This window comes from Ochotona princeps, chromosome 5 (genome assembly GCF_030435755.1).
Source record: "Ochotona princeps isolate mOchPri1 chromosome 5, mOchPri1.hap1, whole genome shotgun sequence".
In the NCBI taxonomy this organism is placed as follows: Eukaryota; Metazoa; Chordata; class Mammalia; order Lagomorpha; family Ochotonidae; genus Ochotona; species Ochotona princeps.
This window is the reverse complement of record NC_080836.1, coordinates 18460191-18475773: the sequence shown is the minus strand read 5'-3', so window position 1 is coordinate 18475773 and position 15583 is coordinate 18460191. Positions and strand designations below refer to the sequence as shown.

At 39.9% G+C, this 15583-nt stretch overlaps 1 non-coding gene across 1 annotated transcript; it reads left to right on the top strand.

Moving 5' to 3' along the window:
• The first annotated feature begins 251 nt into the window (after window positions 1-251).
• LOC118757911 (U6 spliceosomal RNA) lies at window positions 252-355 on the top strand. The gene has a single exon (XR_004995422.2). It is a non-coding gene; the product is annotated as a U6 spliceosomal RNA (small nuclear RNA).
• The last annotated feature ends 15228 nt before the right edge of the window (window positions 356-15583 follow it).

Here is a 15583-nt window from a genome sequence, read left to right as displayed (position 1 = left end):
TTGGGGAGTGAATCATCAGACGGAAGATCTTCCTCTCTGTCTCTCCTCCTCTCTGTATATCTGATTTTGTAATAAACTGAATAAATCTTTTAAAAAAAAGATTGATTCTGGGGGATGGCATTGTGGCACACTGGGTAAAGTCACTGCCTTGGATGCCAGGATCCCGAATGGGCACTAGTTCCAATTCTGCCTGCTCCACTTTGATCTAGCTCCTTGCCAATGCCTGGGAAAGGTAACAAAAGATGGTCCAAGTGCTCACTTCAGCAGCACATATACTAAAATTGGAACAATACAGAGATTAGCATGGTCCCTGTGCAATGATGACACACAAATTCATGAAGTAGTCTATATATTTTTTTAATGAAGATGGTCCAAGGTTTTGGACCCTTGTCACCCATCTGAGAGACTTATTTGAAACTGACTCCTAGCTTCCACACAAGGGGTGATTCAACAGATGGAAGATTTTCTTTAACTCTCTATGTTTGACTTTCAAAAAATTAAATGAATAGATTTTTAATAGAAGAATGATTTTATTCAGCATTGACAACTGTGTGGAACTCAGGTAGTCCAATTCCCTGGTAGGGATAGTGTGCATTCTTTAAAAATATTTTTGGAAGGTCATTAGACATTTGCATCAAAATTTAGCATTTTACACTGTAATTCTGGTTTTGGAGGTCTATGCTTTATAGAGAATCTCACACAGGCATAAAAGCTGCATAAATGTGTTTGTAGCATCAGTGCCTAGAAGCAGAAAGCAATAGCAACTGCTTAAATTTCCAACTATAAGTTAGTAAACAATTTGCTGGTCCTTCATGAATAGAATAATAAGAAGCTATAAAGAAATTAGCTCCTGCATATTGAATGTATCAGATGACAAAATTATAATCTTAGAACAATACATATTGATCCCGTTATTTAGAAAGAAAAAAATCTAAGTGTGTATGTAAGCATGCATATATATATATGTATGTATGTATGAGAGAGAGAAATTTTTACGAGTAAACAAATAAGAAAATGTTAAAAGTCATGATATCTGTGGAAATGAGGAGGAAGAAACAGTTTTCACATCATACTTTATATCCATGTTTAATGCCTATCTCTAGCAAGTAGAATAAACATATTTAATATGGCATAATCTTTTCAAACCAGAAAGTAAGCAGTTATTGTTGCATAGGTTTTTTTTATACATTTTATTATTATTCTTATTATTTTATAGTACAGTTTCATATTCCCTTATCCCCACCCCAGTTCCCTCCCCCCCCAGTTCCTCTATATCATTACTAACATATAGTTCTTCATACTCAGTCATATGTCCATCATTGCGGGCCTGGACAATGGCAGAGAGTCCAGAATCCTATTGTAAAGATATAGTAAATAGTTTCATTGTAAGTCCATTTTTGTCTGGAAGCAGAAATGCATACCACACTACATCCTCACATCTGAATGTTAGTCTCCATTTCACAGCTACTGTACATCTTCTTAAATGAAAAGTCATGTTTCAAAAATCAACAATAGAAAAGAGGAAATTTACAGTGCCATGAAGTTAAATGACATGTTACTAGATATGACAGTCTCATTACACAACTACTGTACATCCCCTTAAATGAAAAGTCATGATACAAAATCAACAAAGAGAAATTTACAATGCCTGAAGTTAAATGACATGTTACTAGATATGACAGTCTCCATTACACAGCTACTATACATCCCCTTAAATGAAGAGCCACAAAACAAAATCAACAACAGGAAGAAAAAAGAAATTTACAACACCATGAAGTTCAATAACATGCTACTAAATGACTAATGTGTAGCTGAAGAAATGAAAATCAAGAACCTTCTTGAAGAAAATGATGCTGCCGTATGATCTACGAGTCATTGAATGATTTAATCCGAAGGAAGTGTATTGAAGAGATGAAACTAACAGAGAATAACAAAACCCATGTGATATAGTTTCCGCTAATCTTTGTTGAAGTGTGTCTCCTCCAGACAATAAGCAGATGGGTTTTGTTTTTTAATCAAGTGTACTACTCTATGATGTTTGATTAAGCTTAAGCCATTTACATTCAGAGTTTAATATACATGGGTGTTATGTTGGTCCTGTCATTTTAGCAATGGGTTGTTCATTGGTTTAATCTTCTATTGTCATTTTACTGGGATGTTCTTCCCGTTTGCCTTTGGTTTTGGTAGGTGCTATTTCTCTTCTCTGCCAAGAGAACATCTTGAAGTATCATTTGTAGGGCAGGTTTGGAAGAGGCAAATTCCTTTAGCTTTTCTTTACTGTAGAAGTATTTTATTTCATTTTCAAAGACAAAAGAAAGCTTTGCTGGATATGTTATCCTAGGCCGAAACTTTTTTTCTTTTAGAATCTGGAATATGTCACTCCATTCTCTTCTTGCCTGTAGAGTTTCCTGTGAGAGATCTCCTGTGAGCTTAATTGGCTTTCCTTTATATGTCAATTGATTTTTTTCACGTGCACATTTAAGGATTTTTTCCTTATGTTCAACTGAAGAGAGCTTGATGATCATATGTCATGGTGAAGATCACTTTTGGTCAAGCCTGTTGGGAGTTCTGTGCCCCTCCTGGAACTTGTTTCCCAATTCTTCCTCTAGATTAGGGAAATTTTCCTTTATTATTTCATTAAATACATTTGCAAACTCAGCTTCTCTTTCTGCACCTTCTGGCACTCCCATAACTCTTATATTTGGCCTCTTAATAGTGTCTTTCAATTCTTGAATACTTGTTTTGGCCTGATCCAGCTCTGCTTCCAGCTTTTTGTTTGCTTCCCCCTGGTGACAGGAAATACCTTCCAATTCTGAGATTCTTTCTTCTGCTTGCTTCATTCTCTTTTGGAGACTCTCCACTGTACTCTTAATTTGCTCTACTGTGTTCTTAATTTCTGATATACCAGCCTTGATTTGCTTTATTGGTTCCTTAAATTCTTTGAACTCTTGCATGAGCTTCTCATTGTTGATCAGAATCTTTAAAATGAGTCTTATGGATTCTGTGTGCCTCATTTTCTCAGTGTCTTCCTCAGTGAACTCTGAGATTGGCATAGGGTTTTGCTCCCTTGCAGGAGAGTTTTCGGCAATATTCATTGTGCCTTTGTCTCTTCTTTTGCTCTCGATCATTGTACTTCTGGTTAGCAGAGTCTTCTCCTTGGGGTAAGTTTCTAAGCTGTGTCACCCACAGGTCTACAATGCGATTTTACTTATTGAGGTTGGTACACAACTTTTCTTGCAGCCACTTGTGCCACAACCTCCAGCAAGTTCCAGGTCTGGGTTCTTATGTCAGATTTCCACTGTGGTCTCCACAGCCCCAGCTCTTTGCTCACCACTCACCACCTCCTGTGATACCGTGGTGAGGCTGCACCGTTGTCTGCAACCTTTCTCCCACTTCCGGTTGGAGTAGGTCCCAGGATTAGAGAGACACCAGGTGTCCTATATAATTAGGTTGTTGGTGGCGCTGATCTTGTCGGAACCTGTTGGACATTAGGTCTGGGTGCCACACGGACCTATTTTGACCCGTACGATGACACAGTCAGTATTATTTTCCTGCGGGACCAGTGCAATCTCGGACCTCAGCATGTTCTCACGAGATTGGCACATGCGCAGTTCACTGTTGTCCCCTGCAGTCCCAAAGCTATTACCACAGTGTGCAAAATGGCGCCTGCCGTACAACCACTAAGGTTCTTGATCTGCTGGCTGTCAGATCCGAGGGCTATCCCAGATCTACCCTGAGTGGAACCCGTAGAATGCCACGTCGTTGCAGTTCACCCAGACAGAAATGAGCTCACTCCCAGCTCAGCGCATGCTCAGTCCTCTCCCTCGCCCTTTCCTCCTTACAGAAAATGGCACCCAATTCAGCTCTAGGGGGCTGACTGGACTGTGAAGTCCACTCTGTTCTCGCACTGCCCATCTGAGATCTGCTGCTGTGTCTCTGCGTTTGGTCAAATCAAACGAACCAGCAGAACGGACAGTTCTTTGTCTGGGTTCACCACCAGAGCTCCCAGTGAAAGTCCCTTCCCACCTGGTTGCTGGTGGAGTTCAGCTGCTGTGGAGTTCAGATCGCCGTGCTGGAGTATCAGTCTCTGCAACACCACACCGTTGTGTCCGCTGGTTTCCTGTGTCTGTCAGTCTCCAGGTAGTCCTCTGCTGTTGTTCTGTCCTTTCCTATTTCCTGAAATATGTCCTCTCTGCTTCATCCTGGTTAAATGTTTTTCCATCTGTATAAACGTGTCCTTACCCTATTCCACCATCTTGATTCTCCAGGTTGTCATTGCATAGGTTTTTTTTATGTCAAATTGTAAGACATTTAGGATATAGTTAGAAGGAGGGTTAGGATTGTGGGAAATTTTTCCTAAGAGAAAATGTTGAACATTTTCTCAATTGTATAGTTAGCCTCAGGTGTGGAAAACTTGCTACGTTTGCTCTAGAGAGTAGAGCTATGGCCATGCATAAGATTGCAAGAAACAGACTGGAACCCCATTAAAGTTTTATTTATTTATTTAGAAGAAAGTGTGGCAGAGGGACGGAGGGAGACGGGGAAGAGAGAGAGAATTTTCCATCCTCTGGCCAACTGGGCCAAGTAAAAGCCAGGAACCAGAAGCTGCATCAGTTTCTCACACATGGATGGCAGGAATTCAAACACTTAGACCATTATCTGCTGCTTTCCCCTGCGCATTGGCAGATAGCTGAATCGGAATGACCAGGACTCCATATGGCCTATCATGTGACATGTTGGTATCACAGGCAGCGGCTTACCTGAGTCCAATGTTGGTGCCAAGACAGGAGCTTCTAATAGTACTGAATACTCACATGTGAGATGGGTGCCGGTGAAAGGCAGTGTGATTTATTTGTCCCTGGAAGAGCCAGAGCCCCTCGATCCCATCTTTGTCTAATTTTATTGCAATGACTACACCAGGGAGTAAAGAGGAGGTGCAGAAAATACCATTTAAACCTCTAGTTGGATTTCCAAGTGGTCTAAGTGAAAGCTAACACAAGATTTGCTGTCCAGGACCTGGGTTGTATTCCAAAAAGTGCCTGCTGAGCGGGCAGAACTTTATAAGAGGATTCTTGGAATTTTTCTCTTATGTGTGCATCAGTTAAGATGTCTGTTAGCTTCATATCCTTTGCTTTCAAAGTACAATGCACAACCAGAAACATCAGCTTATTAGAAATGCAGAGCCTAGGATTCTGTTGTGGACCAGGTGACTCAGCAGTCACAGTTTCCTGGAATCCCTTGGTGATTCCTGAGCATGCTTTAATGAGGCACTGGTTTATCCAGCCTGCCTGTAGAAAACCGTATTCCTGAGCCGTCAAAGCCTGAACTAAAAGAAACAAACCACCACATTATAAAGTCCAAAGAATTAGGAGGTTTTTTTACAATTGATAATGAACAGGGGGAAATAACAAGAAGATGACTCTCTGTATGAGTATAATCATGTTTCTATGCTTAAAGATATACCCATATGTATATTCATAAGCAGACTTTAAACAGTTATCATAATATAGAATTAAAAGGTAAGTCTGTGTGGATGGATAAAATTTTGAAGCCCATGATTTTTTTTTCTTAGAACACGGTGCCCACAAACTCCTTGAAGATCACTGATGCCTGGATCTCAACATTTTTGCACCATAGTATATGCCTTTTTATCATCAACCTTTGAGAGTATCTTCATACATAAATGACCATGTATCCTTGCGAAGAGACTGTGCATAAATGTATATATGCACATGCATGTGTAAAACAGCCCTTTCCAGCTATCAGCTTAAGTGGTAATTCAGTATTTTACCTATTAAGAGATTTTTAGCTCACCTTCCTCTTAATAAATGAATTACATTCTCAACACTATTACACAGTCCATGGGAAAACATAAATATTATTGAGACATTTCATTTTCACAGCTATTATGACTTGGGACATATTTAATACTATATCCTGTATTTTGTGGTTTATTAGAAATTCTTTCTGTTTTAAGTGTGTTAATAGGTTTTTAAAGTTTAATCTCTTAATTGTTGGAAATTGGATTTCAGCTTTTAAAAATCCATTTCAGGATTATTAGGAGATGAATAGAGAAGTAGATGTAGGGAGGTTATACTAAAAGAGTAAGTAACATCTTAAAATGAACGAAGATGCTGGATAATTTGGTAAGTTCAAATTATCAGCCAGAGTTTTAACAAAGATACATTGGCTTCCTATTTGCTCTTTGATTTTCTGCATCGTTTTGGTTTTTCACTGTGCACAAAAACATATAATAGAAAATACTTAATTCCACAGTACATGGGAACATCACAGTTAAACCTTTTGCTGGGTATCAGAAACCATTGCTTTTCATTAACAGTTTTCTTAACAAGTGGTGTTGTCTCTCAGCAGGCTTTACAGAATTTAAGACAGTCTTCCTACTAGCCCCAGATGGAAAATACTCTCTTGAAATTGGATGGCTTTTTAAGTGTGGCTCTCCACAGCCTGCTCTAAGGGAAAAAAAAAAAAAGAAAAGAAAAAGAAAAGAAAGCTTGAACAGAGTGTGTTTAGTAGCATGGTCTGTAATTCCCCAATCAGCCCACGTATTTGGATGTTTTAGCTTTTGGCAGTGGAATTTTTCTAATTTAATTAACTCATTAACGTTAGCAGATGACACGGTGTGAAAATACTTTTCCCTAGCCACTTATCTAAGTATTCCTCCAATCCACTGGGGTTATGTGCACACTTATTTATTTATTTATAAAATATATTTATGTGTCTGTTTTATTTCTATACTGACTTTCTCCCTAGGAGTTCACAGGCAACATGTAGACATTTTAGGTAATGAATTAGAAACCTGTCTTAGGGTGATAAATGCAAAACAGACAGAGGGAAATAAATAGTAGGGAAAGTTTTTGCAAAGAAACACTGGGAGAGAAAGAGCAGATGGCTAGAGGAGAGCAGCCAGAGCTGAAGTGCTTGTCCTGTGACAGCCCCTGTCCATCTCTCTTTTAGCTTGTGCTTCGTACACTATAAAAAGTAGCAGTGGTTTGTGCATGGAAATCAGCTGGTGGCACCAGGAATGGCAGTAAAAGCCAGTATTCCAGAATTAGTCCTATCTTAAGTGAATCTTCCTTGCTCCATCATGTACCCATTCATTCACTCATTCGTTCATTCACATTACTAATCACTATACAGATTTCTCCATTTTAATTTTATGCATCTTTGAAACTTGAGGATTTGTCCTTCTTTCTTCGTTTGTTTTCCTTATTGTTTTCTTTTTTTCATCTTCACAGAACCTGAGAAAAAATAAATATTAAGAATATTACTGAATATTGACTTAAGGGATTTCTTTTGATTATACCTGGTAGTAATTGATTATCTACTCCAATATTTTAAAAACAAGCATCAGGGGCCCAGTGCGGTAGCCTAGTGGCTAAGTCCTCACTTTGAACATGTCAGGATCCTGTATGGGCCCCGATTCTAATCCTGGCAGCCCCGCTTTCTGTCCAGCTACCTGCTTGGGGCTTGGGAAAGCAGTTGAAGATGGCCCAAAGCTTTGGGACCCTGCACCCACATGGGAGACCCAGAGGAGGCTCCTGGCTTCTGGCTTCAGATCGGTGCAGCTCCTGCTGTTGTGGCTCCTTGGGGAGTGAATCAATGGATGGAAGATCTTCCTCTCTTTCTCTCTTCCTCTCTGTATATCTGACTTTCCAATAAAAATAAATAAATTTTCAAAAAAAAAAAAAAAAACAGGTATACCTGAGTAGCTATTGATACAACGCAATGTGTGAAGGCAGTGATTGAGATACCTGCATCCAACATCGGAGCACTGATTCAAATGCCTCTTGCTCTGTGTCTGAGATAGCTTCTTGCTGAGTTGAAAAGCAGTGGAAGATGGCCCAGGTGCCTGGGTTTCTGCCCCCCATGCGGGAGACCTGGATGAAATATCTGGCTCTTGGCTTCAGGTTGGCCCAGCCCTGAGTTCTGTGGCTATTTGGGGAGTAAACCAGTAGATGGAAGATCTCTATATCTCTGTCTATGTCATTCCGCTGGCAAAAAAACCAGACAGACATTTTTAAAACTAAGTAAGCCAGGAATCATTTAAATTATCAGAATTACCTAAGGAAATACTGTTATTATCTTAATTTTATCAATGAGAAAATTATGAGACATCAAATAAGTTGCACAAGATCACAAAACTTATAAGGTGTTAGGCTGAGAATTTCAACTAGGAGCTGTACAGGATGCTGCCACCCAAGAGGATGAGCCATCAGACTTGATGTGGCCTTGAGCGTCAGTGTCTGGGGAGCGTCCCTGGGCCTCTGCTGAAGGACACGTAACCTCTGGGCAGAAGACAAGTGAGTCTCCGTGACGGGAAGGATTGGCACTGGGCTGCAGACTCTAAGGGGGTGGTAGGTGTGCGGGGGTGAATTATGTCTCAGTGAAATTACTTACATAGTGGTAGACATCACTGAATTTTGCAAATGTTAGATATTCCAGGAGTTTTTCCTGACGTCTGTTCCTTAAGAACTTAGTTCACATTCACATCTATGCACTACATGTTTAATTTCACTGGGCTGCATCCTGAACAAATAGCCTGTATGCCCAGGTTCACATTTAGTGTCTTCATGTTACAGGGAAGCTTTATCTGATGAAGGGGCTGGAAGATATGATTCTTGGGGATATTTTCAGCATTTAAATAATCGATTAAAGTTACTGAATATGTTCAGTGAGAAGTTTAATAAAGATTAGTTTGTGATGCCATTTAAAAATAGTTTATTTGAAAGACACACACCCACACAAAGAGAGAGAGAGAGAGAGAGAGAGAGAGAGAGAGAGAGCGCGCGCACGAGAGAGAATTGAGTTCTGTCCAGTGGTTCACTTCCACTCCCCAAATGCTTGCAGCAACCAGGCTAGGCTGGCTGGAAGCTCCATGTGAGTCTTCCATATGGGTGAAGGGGACCCAAGTTCTCAAACTATCCCCAGTGGGCTTTGGCACAGAGCTAGAAGTAGAAGCAGAATCAGAACTTGAACCCAGGTATCCTGATATGGGACGTGGGCATTTTAACCTTTGTGCCAAGTACCCAGTCCTGGAACCATTTTATAAAGCCAATTTTCAGTATCAGGTGAAATTTTCTCTACTTTTAAGGTAAAATAAAATATTGATACATTCCTTGAAAACTGTTTCCAGTAACTAATTTATCTAACAGGGATGGGCACTTTTGGTGAATCAGTAGCATCCAGTCTTCCACCATATCAATCTCAGGTTGCCATAAAGATAAAAAGACATGTTGTGCTTGAAAATCACGTATTTTTGGGTTTTTACACTCATATCCAAGTGCACACCACCATTTTCTCTGTTGTAGTTGGTATTGTGCAGAGTGCATCTGAACATTCATCCACACTTACATATCTTTATGTGTATAGCATACTCACACTTGTATGTACATTGAATCAACAAATACACTCATTCACACATGCATATTATACATGCTTACGTGTGAGTGTAAGAGCTGTACACATGCAAGTACACACATCAAATACATATGCATTCACACAAACTCTTGTTTGTATGTATTATCAATGAATGTATCAGTGGGAAAGAAATAGTGAGGCAATATATGCTCCAAAAGTATAAACAAAAGGGAGGTTGTTTTACCTAGCAATTCAGACACTGGATCAGGCATCCGGCTTCTATATCAGAGTGCCAGGTTGTTGTCCTGGAACTGCTCTTAATTCCAGCTTTCTGCCAGTGCAGGCCCTTGGAGGCGGTAGATGATGGCTGAAGCAGCTGCATTCTTGCTTTGCCTGGATGGAGTTCCTGGCTACTGGCTTTGGTCTGGCCCCGTTCCAACATTTGTGGCCGTTTGGAGACTAAATTGACAGATGGGATCTCTGTTTTTCTCCTTTCTCCTATTTTTAAAAAAGTGAATTAAAAATAACAAAATTATACAGAAACTTCAAGCTTTCTATTTAGCAGCTTCAAGTGTATCTTCATTCCCTGTTTGCTTCCTGCTGTTGGACTTTGAATGGACTTGGTAGGCTGCAGGGGAAGCATTGTGGAAAGAACCGGGAGGATGGTTTGACAGTATTTAAGTCCTGTGTTCTAAATAAGTCAGAGTCTTTTCCTCTGACTTTCTAAGACAACTCTTTGAAAGCTAGGTTTAATATTTCTATATTGAATCCATATTATTTTCTGGACAAAAGGAAGGCTTCATTAAACGGGAATACACCAAGTTTTCAAATGCTGGTAGAAAAATGTATATGATGAAAAAAAAAACTTTACATAGATGTTGATTTCTTTTGCACCAAATTAACTTGTCTTTTAATTCCATTTCCCATGAGGTTCTTTTATTTTTCCCATGAACTTCTTAAAGTATCCCTGTGTTAGTGAGTCCCAGGGAGCAGTGTAGGGAGAATGGTGATTATTCACATTCACATGGTTTGTACACAAGGCTTCTTTTGAGTCAGAATTTGCAAATGACAAATTATACATACAATAGCTAGAAAAAGGTAGTTTCTGTTACCAATAAGTATGTGTCAGTACCTTGACCAAGGAATAGGGAGCAGGAAAAGTGTCACACCTTCTCCTTCTCCAACTGTTGTTGAGTGGGCTATGTAATGCCGATATGCGGGGATCTTAAATTAACAGCACCTGACTTCCATACCTATGCATCCTAAATCACTCTGGGGGATGGGGCTAGATGCCTCCCCAGGAGATCCTAATCTGCAGCAGAGTTTGCAAATCATTGCATTCTCAGTAGTGATTGTCAACCCTGGCTGCTCTTATATTCTGATACTTGGAGATTGGCACAAAGTAAGGGCTTTGGTCATTTTTCCACATTCCCCAGGCGATTTAAGTAATAGCCAGGATGGAAGACCCACTGAGTGACCCTGTCACACAGAGGAAAATTGCTGCTCTTTTGATTTGTCCTTAGCATGTGGTGTGGTTTCAATGTGGCTTCTTTCTGCCAGAAACACATGCTGGCATTTAATTAGTATTTAGAGACAGTGGAGCTCATCAGAGGGGTTTGGGTCATGGGGACTGTGTCCTTTTAGGGGGATCAATGTACTTCACCCAAGAGTGATTAAAATTGTCTTGAGAACAGATTGTCATAAGGCATCATGCCCCCCTTTTCCAGCTGTCTTCTCATACGGCCACTTCCGTTCTACTTTCTGCCATGAATGAGAGTAGCAGCACAAGATCCTCCCCTGAAGCTGAGTAAATGTGGTAATCTGATTTAGGTTTTTCAGCATGCAGAACTGCAGGCCAACTTAGGCTCTTTTCTTCGTAAGTTATTTAGTATCAGGTATTCTGTACAGAAAACAGATTTTAAGAACAGGTTCTATCCTGCAGTTATTGTTCATGTGCCTATTGTGTGGAAGCTGGTGTTGTGGGAGCTTTGGGGAAGATGACATTGAATGTGATGCATTTTGTGTTCCCTGGATGCTGATGAGGTTGCAAGTGATCATTTGTTGATTGTAACAAATCCTTTGCACCAAAGTATAGAAGGGCATTCTTGTGCATTCTCTCACTAGTCTGGAGCCTTAAAGTAATCTGGTGAGGAAGGCAAAAGAAATATAAAATCGCAGGAGTTACAGATTTGCTCACATTTCCATGGCAAAGGGGGCTAAGAAGTTTAATCAACGTGAACATATGAAAACGAACCCCCTGAACTTTGACCTTGCTATTTTCTGCATCTCTTCTGTCACTGTCTTTAATATGCAATAGCAAGAATGTGAAGTTGGGGGACAAGAGATGCAGAAATTGAGAGAAAATGATGTTCAGAATTTGTGCTGTGCCTCTGGGTGTGGAAGAGTTATGCCTTTGAAATTTTATTTACTGGTACCATTTAGTCACAAAAATTATATAGCCTGTTAACAAAATCTAGCAAAAAAATTGAAATTACTGGCATTTATAGCAGTGTTAAAAAGCTGTCTAACACTGAAAGGTCATTACTGTCTTTGAAGAAATTTATTTTTTCACAAAAAGTTTAAGGTCAACTTAGATGCTGAGTCTAATAGTTTTCACCAGCTTGAGATAGATGTATGTGGGAGGGCTGAGGAGAGCAGATTAGGATTGCTAATCACTCACCTATGAAAGGATTTTTAATTTCTTGTTCTCCTTTAATTCATAAGTGTTATTTCTCCCCATGGGAGGAGGAGAAGGAGTCTAACATATCACACGGATGACCTGAATTGACCTGAGCTGTGAGAAGACATGGAAAACACACACACACACACACACACACGGATTTTGACTCTATGAGCTCAACAGGACCTAACGAGTAATTTTTAGCATTGACAATATTTTAAATATCATGGCAAAGAATTTTCTTGGACACTTGGACGTGAGTGGATAAGTAGCTTGACTATTGTAAATGCATGCCCCATACTTTATATGCTCCCAAAGACAGCTCTAAACATTCATTCCTTTACTCATGAAACAAAAAATTGCTCCTCAAGTTTTTTCAATACCATTAGAGTGAGTAGAGACTGTAAATACTATCCCTATTTGTGTTGCGTGGTTTCTTAGAAAAGAATATAGTGTGTTACTTCAAAGGAGGAGTACAGTATCTCTCAAGGAAGGTCCAAAGGTGTCCCTATGGGGTGTGCATCCCACACTGCCAAGCCTGGAAAACAGAAACTAAATACTTTAAGCAGAATGGGATTTAAGGTGTTGGAAGGACTGAGAGACCAAAAGAAGCAAGGTGGATGTCCCTACTCCCCTTCCCTAGCAGAGCTACAGGAATAATCACAAAAGTTGCCACAGCCTATTCTCAGTCACCTGCTGCTGCTGCTGCTGCTCTGCCACAGCTGGAATCAGAACCGATTCCCCTTTCTTCCTGCCTTCACATCTTTTGTAACTGCCTCATACTGTCAGAATTCAATAGTAACCCACTGGCCAATGAGTCTTTAAAATAGCATTGTCATCTGTAAAATTCAAAAAGGTAATGAAGGAGTTAGTGTTGTGGCATACCTCATAAAGCTGTCATGTGACAAACCAGCATCCCATAAGGGCACCAGTTTATGTTCTGACTACTGTACTTCTAATCCAACTCCCTGCCAATGGACAAAGCAGTGGACGATGTCTGGAGTGTTGGGCCATACCATTCATGTGGGAGACCTTGGTCTGGCCCGGCATAGGCCACTGCAGCCATCTGGTGAGCAAACTAGCAGATGTAAGTCGTCTTTCTTTCTCTCCATCCCGCACTTGTACCTTTTTCAATTTAATTTTTAAAAATATTTTTAAAAAGTGAGTAAAAGGCCCAGCACAGTAGCCTAGCGACTGAGGTCCTCGTCTTGCATGCGTGGGATTCCATATGGGCACTGGTTCTAATCCCAAAGACCTCACTTCCCATCCAGCTCACTGCTTGTGGCCTAGGAAAGCAGTTGAGGATGGCCCAAAGTTTTGGGACCCTGCACCCATGTGTGAGGTCTGGAAGAGACTCCAGGCTTCTGGCTTCAGATTGGCTCAGCTCTGGCTGTTGTGGCCACTTGGGGAGTGAATCATCAGATGGAAGATTTTTCTCTGTCTCTCCTCTCTGTATATCTGACTTTCCAATAAAAAATTAAAAAAAAATCTTTAAAAAAGTGAGTAGAAAAGTGAAATTAAAAGGTAAGATAGAAAAGGTAGTAGAAAGATGAGCTTAATTAGAAAAGTTAGTAGAAAAGTAGAACTAAAAGATAAGCTTGTTTTAGCACAAAGTTTTCGTCTATGCATAGCTGTTTTTATAGTTTGTGCTTTCCATGAACTTAGATGCATGAATTTTAAGAATTTTTGCATCAATATGAATAAATGTTTTATTCTATTTTCCACAAACTTTTGAAGCACCAAGGTACAGGGTGAATACACAGTTTAGTACAGTAGGGCAAGGTGAGGGGTTTGACGTAGCAAGGTCCACACTCAAATAACTGAGAGGAAGGGGCATGTTCATAGCTGCTGCCAAACAGATATTATCTTCAGTCTTCCAGATTCAGGAATTTGACTGTTAGTACACTCAGATATAATTGTGTTTTGCAAGCTCCCTGAAACTATTAGGGATTGAATTGTTTCTTTTTCCCTGGACACTAACTAGTATTTTGAATCCCTAATACCCTTCTCCCATGTGGCTTTATTCTAAGGTAAAATTAGATCAAAAGAGTAAGTCTCTCATTCAGTAGAACTGGTGTCCTCATACAAAGATGAGGTTTGAGGGATGTGTATGCACAAAGGGCACACCAGGACACAGCTAGGAGGTAACTGCATGCAAGCCAAGGAGGGTGCATACACCAGAAACGAACTCTGCCATTTCCTTGATCTTGGACTCCAAGCTTGCAGAGCCATGAACAGATAGGATAGGTCTCTCTTCTTTAATCCCCCTAGCATGTATTCTCTGGTTATGGCAGAACTGACAAGCACCAACAGCTATATGAAGAATATAACGGGCCTATTAGCAAACTGCAGAATTATACTAAAAGTATGATTCCTTACTTACACTCTATAGTTAGTGATATCTTCTTTCATTAAAACCACACGAAACTCAAATAATATTGGAAGGTTGCTTGATGGCAGTCTTCTCTAAATCAAGTAAGTGGATGGTTCAAATGCCCACAGAATTACAAGCATTGTTGGAATCTGATCTGTTCTTCTCTTGTCTATACATGTAGCCTCTCGGGTTAAGTGTGGGCACTATCTCTTCTTAGCAGTGCCAGGGATAGACTGTAGCAACCTTCCTGATTTTTCCTTTATTGGCCACTACCATTTTCATATTGTTGTATACTGATTGCCATTTTTTGTTTCTTTTCATTGGCCTTGCTTTGAGTCACTTAGAAGGGGAAGTGACTTCAGTGTCAACAGGGACATCTAAAAATAGAAAAGGCAGGCCCTCAAAGCAATTCCAGTTGGCTGCTAATTTGGCCGTTAGCAGTAATACAGTAGATTTTTTTTCTGAAAAATACTGTGCAAAGTTTGTTTTTAACTTTTAGTCCTTGCCAACAAGCATGTATTAAGTATTTAATACAGATTAAATATTCTTTTTAAAAAATATTTATTTTTGTTAGAAAGTCAAAACTACAGGGAGAAGGAGAGATAGAAAGATCTTCCTCTGCTAGTTCAACACCCTCCTCCCCACCAAATGGCCACAATTGCCTGACCTGAGCCAATCTGAAACCAGGAGCCAGGAGCTTCTTCTGGGTCTTCCATGCGTGTGCAGGGCTCCAAAACCCTAGCCATCCTTGACTGCCTTCCAAGCCACAAGCAGGGAGCCATATGGGAAATAGAGCAGGCAGAACATGAACCAGTGCCCACGTGGGATTCTGATGCATGCGAAGCAAGGACTTAAGCCAAGAGGATATCACACTGAATGCAGATTAAATATTCTTAGTCCAAAAATCTGAAAACTGAAATTTTCCAAAATCTAGTTTATTGAGTGCTGATACAGCACCAAAAAGGAAAATTTCTCACCATGAAACTTCATTTTGTGAACAAAATCATTTGATAAATTCCATTAAATTACTCATAGGCTATGTATATGAAGCATACATGAAACATAAATGAATTTTATATACATATTGGATGCTATCCACAAAATCTCTCTCTCCCTATATATGAAATAGATATGAAAATATTCAGAACAGC